Below are 20081 nucleotides of genomic sequence, written 5' to 3'. Positions count from 1 at the left end.
GGATGGATGGATGGATGGATGGATGGATGGATGGATGGACGGACAGATAGGTGGATGGACAGACAGATAGAATGACAATCAGCCAGCTCACTTTGGCGGACACTGAAGAGCATGGTGCCTACTCTCAAGAACCTTGCGGTCTGGTAGGGAAAAGTCAGAAAGCACAGCCCAGCAACCAATGACTGCATCAGATATGCCCAGAGCAGCACATGGTTAAACAACAACCAGGGATCTTGAAGGCAGGACATGAGATCACACAGTGATTCCCAAAGGCTTGCCCACAGACCACTCAGACACACAAGATGATTTTAGGAAATACATGGAAAAAATCCTTTAAAAAAAATGAACACTTACATAATTATTTCAGTATTTGCTATGAAAAATACATAACTGGCACATCCAACCAGGGATTTCATAGACAGTATTATTTAGAACAAATCTAAATATAACATTTAAGTAAAAGAAGTGTGCCCTTTAAAAACAAAAGATTAAGTCCATCTACATTAAGTACTCGATATGGTAAAAATTAAAAAAGTGGCGCCTGGGTGGCTCCATCAGTTGAGCGTCTGACTCTTGATTTCAGCTCAGGCCATGATCTCACCGTCCTGGGATGGATCCCTGCATCAGGCTCTGTGCTCAGCAGGGAGTCGGCTTGTCCCTCTCCCTCTGCTCCTCCCCCGCCCCTCCGCTTGTGCTCACTCTTTCTCTCTCTCAAATAAGTAAATAAATGAAATCTTTTCAAAAAACCAAAGAACTGTCTGAATGATGAAAGTGTGTGGCCGAGAGTCAAGGGGTCATTCTCTGCATAAACTCTGCCCCCCCCCACCACTGCCCCGGAAGGGCCTGGAAGGTCTCATCCACAGGTGGCCTTGCTCTGCTGGCTCTGGTCCCCAGCTGGGCTGTCAGAGGCCGCTGTGCCTCCGTAGCCCCTCCGCGGGGTCGTGGAGGTGGCAAGGACATGTCCACGCGCCCCCAGGCCCTCCTCCCTGGCCACGCATTCCCTCCCCACCCCGCCAAAGCTGCATGGGAAGCAGGGAGTGCTCCAAGGACAAGACCCACGGGTGGCCCTGCCTCTTCCAGGAGGGGCCCCAGCAGCCCCCGCAAATCCCTCCCTTTTGAAAGGCGAGGACAAAGAAATAGAGGGAGGAAGAGACAAGGGAGAGAGAGACAGAGGGAGAAGCAAAGCTGGCTGAAGTCCTTATCAGGAAGAAAAATTTTTAAATGCATGAACTCTATTTATACCCCGAATAAACAAGATCATTACGTGCTCGTTTCATAAGTTGTGCCTCGATTCCAAGATCACCAGTGGTCACAAATGTTTGGGTTTCACATAAGCATGTTTAAAAGCCATGGGTCTTGACCCTCTGACCAGGAAGCTAAGCTGGGCCAACACTTTCACACTGTGATCAAGGCACAAGGCAGAGAGCTGAACAAACTAACATTTTACTCTTGAAATCGAAGTATAAGCAGCAGAGCTGATGAACCCGCCCACGGCCCGGGGCTCACGCCCGCTCTGGACGTGGGCACAGACCCCTGGCCCCCGGGGGTGCACCTTGGGTCCACGTGTGCAAAGAGCAGGTATAACCCCGATGAACGTGGGTGTGGGGCTCTTAGAAAGCAATCCTCTCTCGATTATTATTATTATTATTATTATTATTACCGTGGCTGCTTTTAAAAGGGCCAGCTCGCGGGGGACGGTTCACGGCCCTGGCCTGCGGACCGTGGCAAGCCGGGCCCAGTCAGGACACCCCAAACCTAGGCTGTCTCTGCACTCCCCTGTCGTTCTGAGGTCACCGCCAGTCCCAGCCAAGAGAAGGATACCAGGCATGCTGCCCCAGGCCGGCGCCCCCCCAGGTCAGCACCCAGCCTCCGGCCCCAGCAGCTCCTCCCCGCAGCACCCCTTGCACCAACCTGTACCCGAAATTCCAGCACTCGGGAGCAGCCCCGCCCCCCGTGACCCCAGCCTCCCCTGGAACCTCCTCTCCCCAGAACAGGGCACAGCACCCCCACCAGGCACAAACTCCTGCCCTCCGCCAGCGGCTCCCCTCCTGCCTTCCCCTCACCTCTATTTATGAAAATCTTCTGGGGCCCCAAGGCCCAGCCCCGGCACCAGCTCCCCCTGCGCCCTCCCTGGGCCCCCCCAGTGTCCCACTCCCCCTTCCTAAAGGGGCATCAGCGTGGAGCCCACGAGCGCCGGGGATGTGCTCCTTTCTCCGTGGGTCAACGTCCCATTCGCATCGCCCCCTCTCCCTGTTTCATCTCGGAGGCGGCCCTGGTCATGTTCTCACTGTGGCTCTTCGGCTGCCTGTGTCTGCGCCCCTCGCGCTCCGGAGGGCGGCAGTCCGGGTGCCCGGGCTCTGCACATTCCCCTTGGCGCAAACTACACGGAAGGGTGACGTGCCCTACGCCCCTGCAGGCAGATCCTGGTCGGCTCGGGGTCTGCGAGCCCTGGGGACGGTCGTTGGGGCCACGCTGATGGGCAACCCTGGTTAGGCCACCTCCTGGGGAAGCAGGACCCTTGAGGGCCGTCCAGGCTCACATCCCAACTGAACATGCCGTTCCCCAGGCGAACTCCATGGAAAATCTGGATTATGGGGGACGAGACGCGCAATACTACACGCGGGTCCTCCAGCTGCCAACCCAGAGCTCCCCGGGAATAGGCGGGGGCCCTTGTCGCACAAGATCCAGAGCAAAGTCTTCCGCTGAAGTCAGCTCTCAGACTCTAGGGCCGTGACTGGTCGTGGCCCAACCGGCCACCGTGAGGGGGAGTAAGAGCATAAATTGGCCTTGGCCTGGAGGCTACGCCAGAACCTTCTTTCAAATCCTGTTTCAACTGTCCTAAAAGCAGAAGGGCGGGTGGCCCTGGGCCTCTGTCTGTGTTCTCCTTCATGGCCCTGGATCCGGGGAGCCCAACTTCGCGGAGGCGAGGCAGAGATGAGACGGTCCCGACCGCAGGAATCGCGTCACTGCCAACCTCTCCGGACGCCTGTGTCGCGCACACGCACACACACACACACACATGCCAGGGAAGGCCCAGGATGGAAGCAAGGTCAAGACACTTTCCTCTTCCTCTTTTCTCTCCCACCTGGCCCGTTACCGTACCCCGTAAAGACCACCTGGGTCAGCGGAAGAGACGAGCCATCCTGTCCTTATCTAACAGGCCGCGCACCATCCTCTACGCAGCTATTTCCTACATCACGTTAAAAGGACGGTGCCCACTTTACTTCCTGGGGCGCAGGACGTAATCTCCCTTTTTAATTTTAACCTGCATCCCCGAAACACAAAGACGAGGGTCTCAAAACACACACGCAGCCCTGCAAAATCAGGAGAGGGGCGCTCGTGGCTTTCTCGCCCCTTACAGAAGAGGGGTGACGGGAGGCCTGGGGCCGTGGAGAGGAGAGGCGTCTCCACTCAGTTCACCCTCGGTGCCCGCGGACAGGGGAGAACCGGGGCTCTGGAAGGGTCGTTAGGCTTGGTGACGGACACTCCCCAGGGAAAGAGTCGTCCCGGAAGGAGCTGGGACAAGTCGCACACGCTGGCCCGCGCAGGCCCTTGGTCCACGAGGCCTGGACCCGGAGCAGCAGAACAGCAGGGAAGCAGCTAGAATGTCCGCCCGTGGGCAGCGGATCCAGCCCCAACTGCAGTCCCTCTGCTTCTCTGGCAGCCGAGCCCGGAGCTCCCTGCAGAGAGGCCTCCCAGGGAGCCAGCCTGTGTTGCCCGGCCCCCAGCAGACGGTCTCTACCAGAGGACACTTGGAAGCGGGTTCTCGTCTCCCTCTGCCCCTAGGAAAGCGCCTGGCTCATCCCGAGGACTGGCACGCCTCTGCTCCAGGCACAGCTGCAGCCGGAGGTGTCACGGGAGGTGTCACAGGGGCACTTGGCCCGCGGCTCTGCAAGCGCAGGGCCCTGACAGCGACAGCTCACACGCTGGGGACGAGCGTGGGTCACAGGGCCACCTGGCCCCGGGGCAGCGGGAGGGGGATCCCTTTTTTAACTGAGATGCGCCCCAGGTCCCTCCTCCCGCGTTTCTGCGGGCACCCGCCGCCGCTGCATGGGGCGGACGCACATCCAGGCCAGGCCAGCCGCGCAGGGGAGGTGCCGTGGGTCCACGCGCCTCTCTCCTCAGCTCCGTGGTGTCTATTTGCAAAGCTGACCTAATGCACAGCCTCGCAGCTCTCAACCTCTGAAGGGCCAAAGGGGACACAGGAGCCTTTGTCTGGGGGCAAACAAAGGCAGAGTCATGGCGCAGTGGCCCCTGGAGTGACGTGGGATGCCCGCCCTGCCCGGGGGACGCCGGCCCCGCGAGGCAGATGCCGGGGCACATGCCGAGGGACATGGCACATGGAAACGCCCGTCCGGCCTGGTCTCCGCTCGTGGGAAGGCCCCACTCGGGCCCAGGACGTGCGGCCTTTCCCCGCGGCCAGCTCACACAGGGGGAGCATCTCCAGGAAGAAGGATCACACGCTCGTTGTGACACCTGGATGGAAGCTGGGCACTCAGACTCCTCCAGGCCTCGGCCCTGACTCCCTCACCTGCGCGGAGCCCCCGGAAGGTCCTTCTGGTACAACCTGGTTGCAAAGCAGAAAGAGCCGTGAGTCGCCCCGCAAACCAGCCCAGCGCCCTTAAAGGGAAAGAATGTGACACGAAGCTTTTGTTTCCAGAAATGAAAGAAAGAAAGCCAGATGGGAAGAGAGAAAGGAGGAAGGAAGAGGAGAGGAGAGGAGAGGAGAGGAGAGGAGAGGAGAGGAGAGGAGAGGAGAGGAGAGGAGAGGAGAGAAGCAGCAGCCCCAATAGCCCCAGTGGCCCCAGCAGCCTCACCAGCCCCAGCAACCCCAATGGCCCCAGTGGCCCCAGCAGCCTCACCAGCCCCAGCAGCCTCAATGGCCCCAGCAACCCCAATAGCCCCAATAGCTCTGGTAGCCCCAGTAGCCCCAGCAGCCCCACTAACCCCAGCAGCCCCAGCAGCCCCAATAGCCCCAGTGGCCCCAGCAGCCCCAATAACCCCAGCAGCCCCATTGGCTCCCAGCAGCCCCAGTAGCCCCAGCAGCCCGAGCAGCCCCAGCAGCACAACTGCGTGGAGGGAGAAACCAGCACCCAGAGGCAGGGGAGGCTGGCTCGGGCTGGTGCCGGGTGGCAAGAAGGGTTAAATTTATGTTCCATTACAAGTCCCCTTTTTTTTTTGGTTTCATCTTCTCAGTAAAACACATAACTTAAAATGAAATCAAATATTAAAAATGACAGACTCTATAAGTGCTGTGAGTAACTCCAGGTCACGGAGGGAGGGAAGAGCCGGCGAGTTGTCAGGCACTATCTGTCAGAGAGAATTAGAAACAATCAACAGACACTGAAGGGGAAGGTGATTGTTATTAGGCAGCGGGGCTGGGATCGGGCTGCCCAGATGTGGTCGTGCATATCAAGGACAGGAAGCAGCAGTTTAATTCAGGAAGCCCTGGCGAACAGGGCAGCCGAGAGGAGAAAAGTCCTTTGTCGCTAATAAGCTGGAAGTTACTTTGATAACAGCAGGGTTAGACTCGAGAATAAAACACATTTCTTTCACTACCACACACCATTAATATCACAGAAATGCGGGCGGAAGAGCTGCCGGGCCCGCGCTCGGGATTAGCCGCTGGCCTGCCTTGCCCTGAGGCCAGGGAGGCCAGGGAGGCCGGGGAGGTTTGGGTGAGGCCCCACCTGGCCCGCAGCCTCCTCCATCTGACCCCTAGCCTCCCCCACCTGACAGCCAGCCCCCTACCTGGTCCCCAGCCTCCCCTACCTGGTCCCTAGCTTCCTCCATCTGACCCCAGCCTCCCCAACCTGACCCCCAGCCTCCTTCACCTAGTCTCAGCCTCCTCCATCTGACCCCTAGCCTCCCCCACCTGACACCTAGCCTCCCCTACATGGTCCCCAGCCTCCCCCACCTGGACCCAGCCTCCCCCACCTGGTCCCCAGCCTCCCCCACCTGAACCCAGCCTCCCCCACCTGGACCCAGCCTCCCCCACCTGACCTGAAGCCTCTTCCATCTGACCCCTATCCTCCCCCACCTGAACCCAGCCTCCCCCACGTGGTCCCAGCCTCCTCCATCTGACCCGTAGCCTCCCCCACCTGACCTGCAGCCTCCCCCACCTGACCTGCAGCCTCCCCAACCTGGTCCCCAGCCTCCCCCACCTGGTCCCTAGCCTCCCCCACCTGACACCTAGCCTCCCCGACCTGACCCCCAGCCTCCCCCAACTGACCCCCAGCCTCCTTCACCTGGTCTCAGCCTCCTCCATCTGACCCCTAGCCTCCCCCACCTGACCTGCAGCCTCCCCCACCTGATCTGCAGCCTCCCCAACCTGGTCCCCCAGCCTCCCACACCTGGCCCACAGCCTCCTCCATCTGACCCCTAGCCTCCCACCTGATCCCAGCCTCCTCTATCTGACCTCTAGACTCCCCCATCTGACCTCTAGACTCCCCCATCTGACCCCTAGCCTCCCCCACCTGACCTGCAGCCTCCCCCACCTGGTCCCCCAGCCTCCCACACCTGGCCCCGGCCTACCCCACCTGACCCCAGCCTCCCCCACCTGGCCCCCAGCCTCCTCCACCTGACCTGCAGCCTCCCCCACCTGGTCCCCCAGCCTCCCACACCTGGTCCCGGCCTCCCCCACCTGACCGGCAGCCTCTGCTCCTTCAGGGGCCAGGCTCCCCTGACCACGTCGGGCCCGGCGGCCGCCCTCCAGAAATGTCGTCTGACCGGAAAAGAATAAAGGTGTGTTTCATTATTTGCCAGTGTCAGGCCCTCCCGTCTCTGTGGCCTGTGGGGAAGGTGCGAGCCCGGTAAACAGCCTCCATATAATGAAGTCCGTGTATGCAGCAACGAAAAACAATTTTATATGCAGACAAGGCCCGATTTCATAAGAAATTACTTATGCAGGCGTTCTGCAATTATCCTGTGATACTTTCAGGCAACAGTCTGACAGCAGTTGTGCAAACAATAAAGGGATTACAGAAATAAAAACAAATAATATTACACACACACAAACTCCATGTTGCATGTGGACGGGATGAAGGCAGCCGGGCAGGGGCCAACAGGAAGTGAGGCCGGAGCCGCCCCCGCTCCCCCTCGCGCACCCCAGGGAGGCCCTGACAGAAGCCTGGTGGCTGGGTGGGGGTCCGCGCCCTCTCCGCAGACCCGCTCGCCTCCCCGGCTGAGGACACGGGGCACATCTGCGGGAGGGACAGGCCTGCCCACCAGCTGGCCTCCCAGGGCAGGAAGCACCTTGTCCTTCCCCTCGTGCCAGGGCCGACGCCGGCCACCCGCGGCCAGCTGCAGCCCGGCGCTCCCGGCAAGCGGGTGCGGGTCAGGACTGCCCCTCCGCAAACACAGGGGAGCAGAGGCGGGGCAGCGGGCTCACACAGACCCATCAAGGCTCAGCAGGCCGGGGCCTTGCACCCCAACAGTGAGGAGGAAGGGAGCGGGGTCCTATCACCGCTCCCCCCGGGGGGCAGGAATCGACCTCGCCCGTCACCGCGTCCCCGTATCAGATGCGGTGGGCACCCGATAGCTCAGGCGTCGGCGGACGCGGATGGGACGCGGAGGCTGGCAGAGGCTGGCAGAGGCTGGCAGAGGGGCATCCCACCCCCCCCCACCTGCTCCTCTGGGCCCAATGACCCCGCACAGCCAGGAACCGCCCCCGCCCCCGCAGTAAGGGAGCACCAGAACCGAGAGGGGACGGGGCCTGCGAGGGCCGGGTTCCCCGCACACCATGCCTGCCCCGAGCCTGGACTGTCCCGCGGGCAGCCTGGGGGGGCGGGGGCAGGCCACGCGTGCTTGCACCCACCTGTGCAGGCCGCAGCTCCGCCCAGGCCACAAGCCTGCAGACCCCGGCATTGGCTGAAAGGTCGTTAAAACTTACATTAGTTGTTCATATTAAAAAAAAAAAAAAACTGGATGGATTTTTTTAAAAACTTTTCTTTCCATAAAAAGTATGAAGACCCGGAAAGAAGTCTGCGCAGACCCCCAGGTGGCTGCAGTGACCAGAGCTGAGGCTCCGCGCTCCCCAGCCCGCTCCGTCCACACCCGGGGTCGTGCATTCACCACCTAGACCCTGCCCTGGGGTTGGAGCCGAGGCCCGTCCAGGACACAGAGGCTGCGCCACCGCCTGCCTAGGGGTCCCCTGCCTCGGGAGGCCCCTCGGGGGCACAGCCCCAGCCCTGCCCTGGCTGAGCTGCCGTCAGCACCTCCTGAGGCCTGAAGCCCTGAAATGGGCCCTATCGGAACACCTGAGGGGCAGCCCCGGCCCCCGTGCTGGTGTCAGGGCCCCACGGCGTTGCTGTGTCCCCAGCGTCGGCCGACGGCACAGCCAGGCAGGCCTCGGGCTCGGCAAGCCCTGCCTCCCAGGACGTGTGGAAGCGGCGTGCACGTGGTCCGCGTCCACGCGGGCGCTCAAAGCCAAGGTGCCATCTGCCCTAACGGTTACAGGCTGCACGGGTGCCAGGGCCGGGCCACCCACCCTGGATGACCGCCGACCCCTGCCGGCCGCCGCGGGGGCCGCCACGCACACAGTATGGCCCAGGGCCACCCAGCCGCCGAGGGGCCGCCCGTGCGCCCCGGGCGGGGGGGGTCCTGGGTCTCCGACTTGGGAAACTAAGGCAGCGCGGATGGCAAAGGCTCCTGGCAGCCTGGGTTCGGGGCCCACGGCGCACCGGGGATGAGGCGAGGCCGTGACCCGACCCACCCCACTGCCCCGGGGTCAGCAGGACGCCGAGCACAGGGCTCAGGACGCACAAGCGCAGCAGGTGCCTGCGAGCTCAGGTGGACCCAGCTCCCGAGCCAAAGGGAGCCCCCAGAGCCTTCGCCTGCGACCCCGCCCGACCCACGGCTGAGGGGCACGCGGAGCTCCAGGCGGCCCCGACGGCCGCTCCCCTTCCCGTACCCCAGGGCCTACGGTCCCAACTCCCCGCTGAGCACACGTCACCCCGACACCCCCTAAGCAGCCAAGAGTGGGTTCACGGCCTTTATGGAATTCTGGCCCCACCCCCAGGGCCCCCCGCAAGGTGGGCTTCTCAAGGCCCCTCCTCTGGCCGCTGGCAATACGGACGGCGCCCTCACCGCAGCCCCCTACAGAGCCATGACGCCCCGGGCCCTCCCACCCGCCTACCCTGCCCCCTGAGCTCATGGTGCTCTGGCCTCACTGGCCTATAATCTGTCCCCTGGACATGCCAAATTCTCCCCCGACCACAGGGCCTTTGCACTTGCTGTCCCTCTGCTGGGAATGCTCCTCCCGCAGACCCTCACCTGGCTGGTGCTCCGGGTCCGTCAGAGCTCTCGGTCCAAGGCGCCTTCCTCGGGGGGGACCATCCCAACCCCCAGCCCGCTCAAGTACAGCACCCCCCCACCCCAGCAGAGCTTCCTCACGGCCCTTCCCGCTATCTGGCATCAGCTCAGCCTCGGTTGCCTTGTTCACGGCTTCCTGGCCCCACGACTCACGCACCTAAGGGGCACAGAGCTTGTTTCCACACCTGGAAAATGGAACCAACAACAGCAGCCAGCTGCCGGGGACTCGGTGGCGGTGATCAAAATAATCCCGAGACACTTGGGGCCACCGTGTCAGCGGGAGGCAAGCCCTGTGGCCTCTGGGACCCACCGCCCTCTGCGCGGCCTCCCCTCCACCCCTCGCGGGGGAGCCTCCGGAAATCCACGCCGCGGTGGGAGATGAAGTCATTTTGTGACGCGTGTGAGAGGTTCGGTGGCTGATGGGTCACCTCGGGCTTGTGTGGCCGCCCGTGTGTCCCAAAGCTGCGCTTGTGGAGCATCTCACACGACACTCGGAGCGTCGAGCATCCGTGTCAAAGGACTGGGAGGGGATCGGGGTGGCCCCAGGCTCCTCGGGGAAGGAGCCCACCAGGACCCGGGGTCCCGTGTGCTGAGGCTGGACGTCGGGAAGGAGGCGGCCCCGTCTCCAAGACCCGTCCTCCTTCCTGGTCTCCAGGGCCCGGAATTTCCTCTTGGGTATAAGGTTGCGCATCCTTCTTCCGGTTCACATGCAGGACCCTAAAGTCGCTGCCAGACTTGCACTGCGCACGCAGGAAAGCCCCCCGCCTTCTCGCGGCCAACCCCAAGAACGTGGCATCGTTGTTCCTGCCCTTCCAGGAGGCCCAGGGCCTGCTCCCACGGCAGAAACCCCGCTGAGGCTGGTGCGTGGCCTGTTCTCTACGGAGTCTGAGAAAGGCCCGGAAGGATGGCCGTGTCCACGCGCACCAGCAGCCCGGCTCAGCGCGGCGGCCCCAGCTTGCCCCCCACGACCTGGTCATCACCATCACTCCCAGGCCGGGCCGAGGGCAACGACGGCCGGCACCCTTGCAGCCTCTCCGCCCCCGCTTGAGAGGCGCGGGGCACGGAACACTCCAGAAGAAGCGGGTGCCCGGGCTCCGCGGGGCGGAGCAGCCCCGGCCGTGTCCCCAGCCTGAGGCCCTGGGCGGCGGCGCGCGGGGCTCTCGGGAACCGTGAGCATCCACGCGGCAGGATTCCTACCATCAATGTAGCAGCTAAATATTGTAAGACTCCTAACTCCCCCATCTGTGTTTTGCCTCCCAAGAGGGAAAATAGTCTTCACAGACATTCCCTTATCTGGCAGGCGGATTCCAAACCTTACTGGCAATCGCAGGCTTGTTTTCCCAACCAAACGGCTCTGGAACCAAAAATTGCTCTGCCTGTGATATGCTGGGGAGGGAACTAGCCAAACGGCTCAGTCTGCAGGCCCAGGGCCCGGGAGCCGTCGGCCCTGCACCCCCCCCCACGCCCACCTGGGGCTGGAGGGGACCCCGGGCCCCGCTGAGGTCCCCGCCTGACCGCAGCCACCACCTCTCAGCTCGGGGCACCCCCCTTCCCCGCGACGCTGACGGGAAACACTCTCCACGGTGTGAAATCAACACTTTCTAACTCAAATAAAGGGGGGAGGAAAAAAAAAAAAAAACAGGGAAAACTTCCAACCCTGGTGCTGCAAATGTTTTCTCCTACGAGACCACGCGAGGCAGGGGCCCCGCCACAGCCCGCGCCCGGCACCAAGCACGTCGCGGCACCCCACGTCCTCCCCGCCCGGCTCCTGGTCCCGCCCCGCACCTGTGCAGCGGCTAAGAAACCGGGGCGGACGGCAACGGGAGGAGCCTAATTGATAGGGGCCTTTATCGACTGGCCTTGCCGTCTATCGGAGGTTCTCAACAGCCGAGATTTAAATGTTTCATTTTATTTTTAACTTTCACTTTTCCACATTTCAGCAGCGATGTCAGGCCGAGGAGGTATGGTTTTACTATCAGAAGGAATCATGGTGCGGAATAATTTATGACTTCAGCTCGGGCTTTCAGAAAAGCTATTTCAAATCTTCACTTTGATTTGGTTGTATCAAAACTACTCAGAATAACAGCGGCCCTTTCTCGGAACCAGAATAGGTTAGCGGCACCTCGGGATTGCGAACGGAAGCCTCAGATTTATCCCAGAAGAAAACTTGAGAAGGGAATTAAGCCACGGAGGGGGAAATCACCTTTTCTTACCCCCGCTCCCCGATTCCTTTGTTCCCCCCCCCTCCCTACCCATCCCCAGACACACCCAAACCACGAAGGAAGGCCGCCCCCCGCCCCGCGGGGAATGGTCCCGCCAGGCCAGCCGCCAGCCACCGCCTCCAGCAGCCGCCTCGCACCCAGAGCCTCCAGGCAGGTGGACCATCCTGGCCAGGTGGCGGGCGGCGGGCGAGGCTGGGGGACGCCCCCCGCCCCCCGCCCGGGCCAGGAGGACAAAACCAAGGGCCCTTTGGTTGGGATCTGTGTTAGGCCAACTCCACAAGGCAGGAGGGGATGATGTGCGTCCAGGGCAAAGAGTTCTAATATCGTAAGACTTACCTTAGCAGCTTAACTGCATACTTGTCTTAAGGACTGTCAGTCTGGCAACAAAATACCCCAGAAAGGATGCGGCTGATCCAGGCACTGACAGATCGCCAGAGGGGCGTCCCGGCTCCCCTATCACAAAAGGAAAATAGAGAAAGAAATGATGTAAAGTGAAATGTAACAAATTCACCAAATCACAGCAATATGCAGAGGTCAAGGAAATTCAACTGAAAAGGTTAAAGATGAAATCAAATCCGGTGTAGGAGAATGAAAATCTATCCCAATGCAAGGCCACCGGTGACGTGCTGTAGACAAGAAGCTAAATACTGCCTAGCACTGGGATCTTTCATTTTCATCAGATCAATAAAAGCTTATATTTATCAGGATTCCAAGCAGCTGCCACTTCTGACAACCTCCACTTTATTTTCCCCACTCCTCGCGCTGTATCAGGGCAAGGAGGAGAGGAGAGGCAGCTTTTAATGCTATTTACACCTGAAGACACAATTCCATTAAGAGGTCCTGTTTTGTTAAAGAAACAGGGATTGATATGATTATATTGGCAGGAGCGCGGGAAGTCCCTTTGTTCTTCCCCCATGTTCTCCCCTTTGCAATCCAGACCCCGGCGCGGAGATTTCCTGACACCAAGTCCGCCTGCGTGCGAGAGCACTTTTTTTCTTTTTTTTTTCCTTTTTTTTTTTTTTTGGTTCAAACTTACCATTTACAAAGAGAGGCGAGGCTTTCTGCTAAAACAGTTACCACTCTAATCATCTGTACAACAATATTTGCTATCAGGCATTCTAAATAGATTATCACCAGTCCATCTGTGTCATTATTGATTTATAAGGCTTTAAGCAGCTTTAGAATGGAAGCTTTCCCACTGAAGGGCTTCTTGTATAAATCAGAGCCGTGCTCAAATATAGCAGCCATCACTCAAGATATTGTTCTTAAAAATCATAACAAGAAGGAGAAAATGATAAATTGCTTGTAATATACTGATCCAAACTGATATGCAAATCTTGTTTTTTAAATATATTACTTGAGTTAAAAGAGGCATCATTAACATATGAATGCTATATGCAAATGATAGTGACAGAGCAGATGTTGGCGCATGTAATTGACCTATATGTGAATTGCATCAGAGCCTTAACTCCATTAATTCACTACCCAGTAACTAGATATTGTCCAAAAAGTACATTCTTTGAAACCATATACTGGAAGCAACGCTGACAGGGTTCCAAGGATTCTGAAACAAGGTCACTGTCACTAGTATTTTGCTGTCATCTGCATTCCCCTCCTTATGGATGACATCATCACGGGGCCGTGTAAATCGATCACTTAATAGCATTTAGAAAATACTGCAGTGGGGAACAGGTTATAAAAGAAAAAAAAAAATGCCCCAGTTTTATTCTTTTTCTTGGCAGAAATGTCATACCTCTTAAACTGAGGGTTTGTGCATGAGTGCACTGTGAAACACACAGATGCCATTTTATTCCCCGTCTTTATTTTTCCACTTCTTCTCAGAATGACATTAAATTGTATTAAATAGCCTTTTGTCCACAGGGCACAGACCACCCCGCATATGATAATGTATTAATGCCCCACGTTCCAGCCACTGAGCTGAAACATTCTGAGACTCGGAGGATAAGTATGAAGCACCATTGTGTGTATAGCCTGCTAACAACTGTGACACATACTAATAGAAACATACCTAATAAATTACTGCTTTCAGGTCTAGCAAGCTGACATTTCTCTGCAAGGGACAATTTTATATTTGTGGCGCAGAACAAAATTGCTTCATATGAAGCCACTGTGGATTAGCATAAAAATTAACACTTAAATTTCGGCTTATTTTCCACCCTCTCCTCCTGCCACAACAATCAATTCCTCTTATAAATCTGATTAGATTTTATGATGCTTATTATTCAGAGCATGTCTCAACACAGCATTCACAGGCTTGAAGACTATTTGTTTAAATAGAAAAAAGAAGCAGATAAATCTATAGGTATTTTTTATTACCCCATTCCCTACCAGTTTCTTTCTCATATTGTAACATCAGTAATTGATTGCACACATTAATTAACATGTAAGGTAGAAATTCTGCATTATGCATGATTTATTTTCCTATCTGGTGAGTAGGTTTGTCTGCTGCCCTTGTGTTTCTAGGACATTGGGCTCGATTCTGGTCCAGACATAAATGCCAATGCTCATTCCCCCTGAAAGTTATTAATGTCAGATATGAAATGAGATTTTTTATTTCACCTGCTTACTAATCCACAAAAGCTGTTTTGAGTGATGCAGGCTTAAACGCCAAAATTCGAAATGATATATTGCTGTATCTGATAACATGCAAATATGTTCATTAGACATAATTTAGCAGGAGAGAATAGTAACACTTTTATAACAAGTCTAGGTCAAAAATGGTTGTTAATTAAACAAGTCATGAAAAATGGCATTACAAGGAGACTGTCCAGCAGACACCAGACTTTCTAATGATCTGCCGCTGATGGGTACCCAACGCTTCCCACTAAAATGGAGAAGGGGGGGAAGAAAAAAAAAACTTTCTGAGCGTTTCACGTAATCTAAAGCAAGGTTAACAGAACTACACCCACGTGAGGAACCTCAAGCCCATCGCATATTCTTCTGAGACTTTAATGGTAACGCGCCATGCTTCTCCCTTTTCGAGACGCAATTCCACTTTCTTAGTGGCTCAAAGTGATTTATATGGTTGACTCCCTCACAAATAAACCAGAAAAGAAATTAATATTACATCCGGCCATGCTGCTGGCTGCCCCGAGTGGTTATGGCTGTGTGCTTTAAACCAAGCAGAGCAATAAGGGAAGGGACGGTGGGACGGGGAGGGCAGGGGTGGGCGCCCAGGTGCGTGGAGGATGGACGCACGGTGGGGGGGACCCCGAGCCCGGGCGTCTTCTTCCCCTTTCCCGGAGTCCTTCGCAAGGAGACGCTTTGGTTGCCTAGGGAACCGGCGGTAGTAAGAACTCTTTCGATTGGCCATGAGTTGAGATTTAAGGGGTGGGGTTCTGGTACAGGGGTCCCACAGGCCACCTAGTAGTGGCTTGGCTGCCTGAGGGTGGCGGGGGGGGGGGCTCGGGAGTACCGGGGGGAAAGACGGCGTTTGGGAGGTCAGCACAGTCCAGGGTGCCGGGTGCAGGGGGAGCTCCAGCTGGCCACCCACGCCGCCTTCCCTGGAGTCAGGGAAGCATTCACAGCGTGGCAAGGGCTGGAAGCACCTTGTGGGACCAACAGACGCCCCACGCAAGGGGCCTGTATGAAAGCCATCGGCCGACGTTCTACGCGTCCGAGGGACCCGTGCAGCCGGACCCCGGGAACACCGCCTGTACAGCCGGAAAACAGCTCCGTGCGTTTGGAGTCGTGCACAGTGAGGAACGCCGAGTGGGGCAGCGAGCGGGCGGGCCTCTCAGCAAACCACAAGACGTCCGCGCTGAGCCATCCGAGCAGCCCGGCCAGGTCACGACTCCAACTCCACCTGGCGGAGGCAGGGCCGTCCCCACATCCTCCACGTCCAAGTGCAAAGCGCTCTCGCCCGTAGCCTGGCTTGCACACGACGTCACGACTGTTGCTAGAAATCTCACCTCGCCTGTGCATTGCATTTTATGGTTCCTGTGTTTCCAGATACAGAAGCTCAGCCAGGGACACGGGCCCCGCGCGGCCTTCCTCCCACCCACCACCCACCGATCGTTGGTAACGCGACATTCAAAACAGGGAAAATGCACGGAAACCTCGGCGGGAGAAGGAAATGCGAGTTCTACGGGGCCCCTGGTATCTGCTTCATCCTCACGACGCCCTTCCTTGTATCTCCTGCCCCCTCCACGTATGCCCCTCCGTGCCCCGTGTCACACCACGGTCCTGCTTCCTGGACAGAACGGCCCATGGCTTCCCCGCCACGGATTTCACCTGGCCTCACATCGCAGCAGCAGCCCAAGGACGATTCAGGGTCGCGAGATTTGGTGAGGAGGTCCTGGGGGGACCCTATACGTTCTCAGGCAGTGGGGAAGCCCTGGGGAGGGAGGCCTCACAGACCCCCCACCCCCTGCACACAAGCGGCACACGCTTAGCCGTGCCTCACAGGCCGGCAGCGCCTTCTCGGGGCCCCCCCACGACGCATCTGACTTCACTGGGTGCCACACACCCAATGATGAGAAAGACGCCCGGGGTCTACCCGGGGTCATGGTTAAACTGGTCCACGTTTCCCCGCAAAGGCTTGAATTCATTTCCAAGTGTTTCATCTGTTGAACGAATGAACTAACGCATGCACGAGCGGACAGGTGAAGAAGCGAGCGAATGCACAAAGGCACGCATCGGTGCAGGGGTGGGGAGAGAAGGGAGGGCGAAAAGAGTCTTCACAAAGTTAATAAAGGCAGAAATTAACGCGTCAAGGCAAAAATACATACGTAAATGCAAAAGCACCTCCCGAGGGGATGGATGAAGGCCGCCGGTAGCTTTGTCCCAAGCACGTGTGCTCCCACGTGCCCGCACGCCCAGCCGGCGGGACCTCAGACAAGAAACAGTACGTGAGGTCTTTATTGTCACGGGGTTTGGTCGCCCATCCTGTATCCCTCCCGTATCTCAACAAACACGGACTCCCAGGAGCCGAGTGGGGCGGCCCGCAGGACCGTGCACAAAGTCTCCCAGGCTCACGAGGGAGACACGTGTTCCCCGCCTCCTGGCTGAACCTGGGGGATGAGAGAAGCCGGCCAGGTGTGTCTGACGCCTGCACCCGGGGCACACCGAAGTGGACAAGCCACACCATCCCCCGGGCTTCCGTTGCTTCATCCGCCCAACGGAGATAAAGCATCCAAAAGTGCGCAGCCCAGGGTCCGGCGCCAGGTAGCCCTCGACTACTGGCCGTCGTGGTCGAGCGCGCCGAGCAGATCCGCCCTCGGGCTCCTGGGTCCCCTGCCCACGGAGGGCCTGCTCCCAGGCGGACACCTGCCCTACCAGAGGCGCCGGGGGCCAGGCTCTCCGAAGCAGGGATGAGACCGCAGGCACCCTCCTGACTCCCTCCGGGTACGTCCTCTACCAAGCTCCATGATCTGCCTGGATGTGGACATTTTCTACTCAAAACGACGACCCAGAGTTCACCTTTGAGGTCTTTGCTCTTCTGCGGAACGTGGTCCCCTACCTACGGAACCGAGAACTTGGTCTCGACGGTGGTTTCTCAGCACTTCCTATAGCATAGTCCCCTTCCAGGGAGATCTTCCCGCGGGGCTGCCGAGCAGAGCCCGGGGCCGCCTCCCCTTCCTCCGGCTCTCACCGGCTCTCCTTGGAACTCCCGGGGTGCCGTGGAAGCCACTTTGAGGACGGTCAAGGTAGCAGCCTCCGGATGGCCGGGGACCCGTTTCATTACGACAACAGTCACGGTTACACGGGGAGACGCGTCCCGGATGCCTGGTGGTCAGCAGGCCCACGGGCCCATGCCGGGACGGTCATCAGCACCTCGTCAACCTGGTGTCACGCTGCGGCCCAGGAGCTAGAGAGGTGCCTCCAGCCCCGATCAGCCACCGGCTCCTCTCTTCTGCTTCCGGCCCTGCCACTAATTCCGAGCGAGGGGCCAGCTCCCCTGGGGGCAGCCAGACTCAGACCCAGGCATGAGCCCTGGCGAAGACGACAGGCTTCTTGGGTCTGTGGCCCCTGTGGGCAGCTCAAGAGCTGCTGCCTCAGGTACGCGTTAGGGAAACGTGGACACCTGCGACCCTCCCCGAAATAAACTGGCCATAGGACCCCGTCAGAGGTCACCTCCCAGATGGAAGACGGGAACTCCTGTGTTTCCCCCTTTCCTCCCACCTTAACTAGACGAGCGACTACCAGGCCCAAATCTCCATCACCTGAGTCCCACCTTCACCCGGCCACCCCTGCTTACACCTGTGCCGTTAACTAGCTGCGATTTTTTTCTTAAAATTGACTCACAGGGCTCCTTAAATCAATGTGTTTCAAAGGGAAATTTTATATACCAGTGCCCTAAATTTAAAAAAAAACAGTATTTATTTACTCCTCACTTAATGTGTAAGGGGGGGGTGTCCTGCTGTACCGACAGCCACGTTGAGTCTGAAGTCACCTCCCGCCACGGGGGAGACAGTGCAGGGCGCACCCAGGACGCACCAACTGCGGGGGAGGCGCCCGGGGGAGAATCCTCCTCCACCACATTTCTGACTCCAGCACCTAAAACCTGGCCGGGTCCCCGGGGCCCGAGCTCTAAAGTGGGGGGTGATGGTAGCACCTGTCTAAAGGGTTGTTGCAAGAGTTGCATTAAGTGAGATAATTAACTAATGATTAATTAATTGAAACAACGTGCCCGGCACAGAGTTGGCCGACGCTGCTGTTGTTACACCAAACGATCCGCCAGCAGGAGGGGGGGGTCTCACTGACCTGGCCATCGATCACGTGTCCCCGACAGGACGTGGGCGCACAGACGCCGAGCCGGGCAAGCAGAGCGGCACGGGGGCAAGGCCAGGGGGTCCTCGCCCGGCCGCACCACCAGCCCACCGTCAACCTCCGGAGTCTCTTCCCTTCATGCCTGGACGCTCCCAAGTGTACAGTTTGGGGATCAAACCCAGAGGCCATGGGGGAATTGAGTGCCCGAGGCCCATACAAGGTGGATGACCACTTGCGCCAGCTTCCGGGCTGTGGCAGGTGCTGGCGGCCCGGAGGGGGAGGGACACGAGGCCCAGCATTGGCACGAAGGAGGCGCACGTTGGGTCCCCGGTCTGAGACCCACAGCTGGAGGAAGGCCTCGAGCGTGGGGCCCGGGAGCCATGGGCTCCGAGGGCTGGGCCGCCCCCCCGGACTCCTTCCCGAGTCCCACCCTGGCCTCGGCTCACGCCCTCCACGCTCCTCACCCCTCCACGTGGCCACCACCACCACCACATCGACACGTCCCCTTGAAAAGTCCTGAAACGGTGCACGTGGGGGGGACCTGCCTCCTGCCTCCTCCCAGCCGCCCCCCAGCACCCACAGGTGCCACCTCCTCAGGAGCAGAAGTTCATGCCTGGGTCCTGGGCAGCACCCGGTTTCTCCAGGAACAGGTCAGCACCTCCCAGGTTCTGCATCTAAGGGTCCGCCCTCCAGAGTCCAGCCACTTCGCGGACACAAACTAGATCGGCAGGAACTCCCTCGAAAACGTGGTGGGGACCCTGGGCCTGCGCCACGGCCAATCCACGCCAATCCACGCGAGCGTGTGGGAGCCTCCGCCCCACCGCCCCGAGGCTCGGGCCGCCCCTGGGTCCCCCGACGGCGACGCACGTGGCCCCTTCCCTCTTCGCCTGCAGGAAGGCACCGGCCCCCGGGGTAGGGGCTCCCCTGGAGGAGGGAGGAGCATGCGCTGAGGGTCACCCGCAGGCTCCGGCGGGCGCAGAGGTCCACTTGGGAGGCGGAAGCACGTGCTCCCTAAAACAGGCGATGATGAGTGTCGGGGACGGATGGAGGGTATGAGGCCACGCTGCTCAGTCTGGCGGGCCCCTCGGACCCGGAAGGCCTCGTCCAGAAAGCTGCGGGGAGCGGCGCTCCTGGGGGCGGGCACGCGTGGGGCTCCGGGCAAGCCAGCGCGCCGCGACCACGGAAGGGCTCGCCCGGCGCCCCGCACGGGCCTGGCCCCCGGCCCCCCGGCCCCCAGCCGAGCCCACGACCCAGCCACTTCTTCGGCTGCGCTCGGCCCGCTGTCTCGAGGAGAGCAAACCAGCAAGGAACCAACGATGACAAAAATGTGTTTTCTCATTCCTCTGAGTTGTTCTGCTCTGGGCAATTTTACTGCACATTAGTTCAAAATAAGCTGCCAATAGTGTTGGATACAATTAAACTCATCCTGGAGCTTCTCCCTCAATACCCTGTGTCGGGTCGTTTTCATTCCCGTAAGGATTTCAGGTGCGGCGTTCTCTTGGGTTCAGACTTGCACCGCGTGGACGGTCCCGACCTCCTCCTCCCGGGCTCAGCGATTCCAGGCTCAGGGCCTTGAAATGACTTGCGTTTTGCGGTGAGCGTCATACCGGGGGTCTCTGTGGCCGTTTGTCCCTCCCTGTACGGGGAGCACAGCCTAACGCCGGACCCTGCCGTAGTGTAATCAGGCTCTAGAAAAACCGGGTGAGGGATCCCTGGGTGGCGCAGTGGTTTGGCGCCTGCCTTTGGCCCAGGGCGCGATCCTGGAGACCCGGGATCGAATCCCATATCAGGCTCCCGGTGCATGGAGCCTGCTTC

General features: G+C 59.0%; 1 protein-coding gene across 9 annotated transcripts in view; it reads right to left on the bottom strand.

Annotated features, from left to right (window-relative positions):
- The window catches only part of ZNF536 (zinc finger protein 536), a 432650-nt gene that overhangs the window by 306406 nt on the left and 106163 nt on the right, over nt 1-20081 (bottom strand). For all 9 annotated transcript variants that reach the window (XM_072749680.1, XM_072749733.1, XM_026010189.2 and 6 more), the window contains one exon: nt 11871-11987. The gene's annotated coding sequence lies outside the window, so the exon portion shown is untranslated. The remainder of the gene's footprint in view (nt 1-11870; nt 11988-20081) is intronic.

The sequence above is a fragment of the Vulpes vulpes genome, chromosome 1 (assembly GCF_048418805.1).
Source record: "Vulpes vulpes isolate BD-2025 chromosome 1, VulVul3, whole genome shotgun sequence".
Classification (NCBI taxonomy): Eukaryota; Metazoa; Chordata; class Mammalia; order Carnivora; family Canidae; genus Vulpes; species Vulpes vulpes.
Note: the sequence above shows the minus strand (reverse complement) of the source record. Positions and strands in the feature narration are given on the sequence as shown.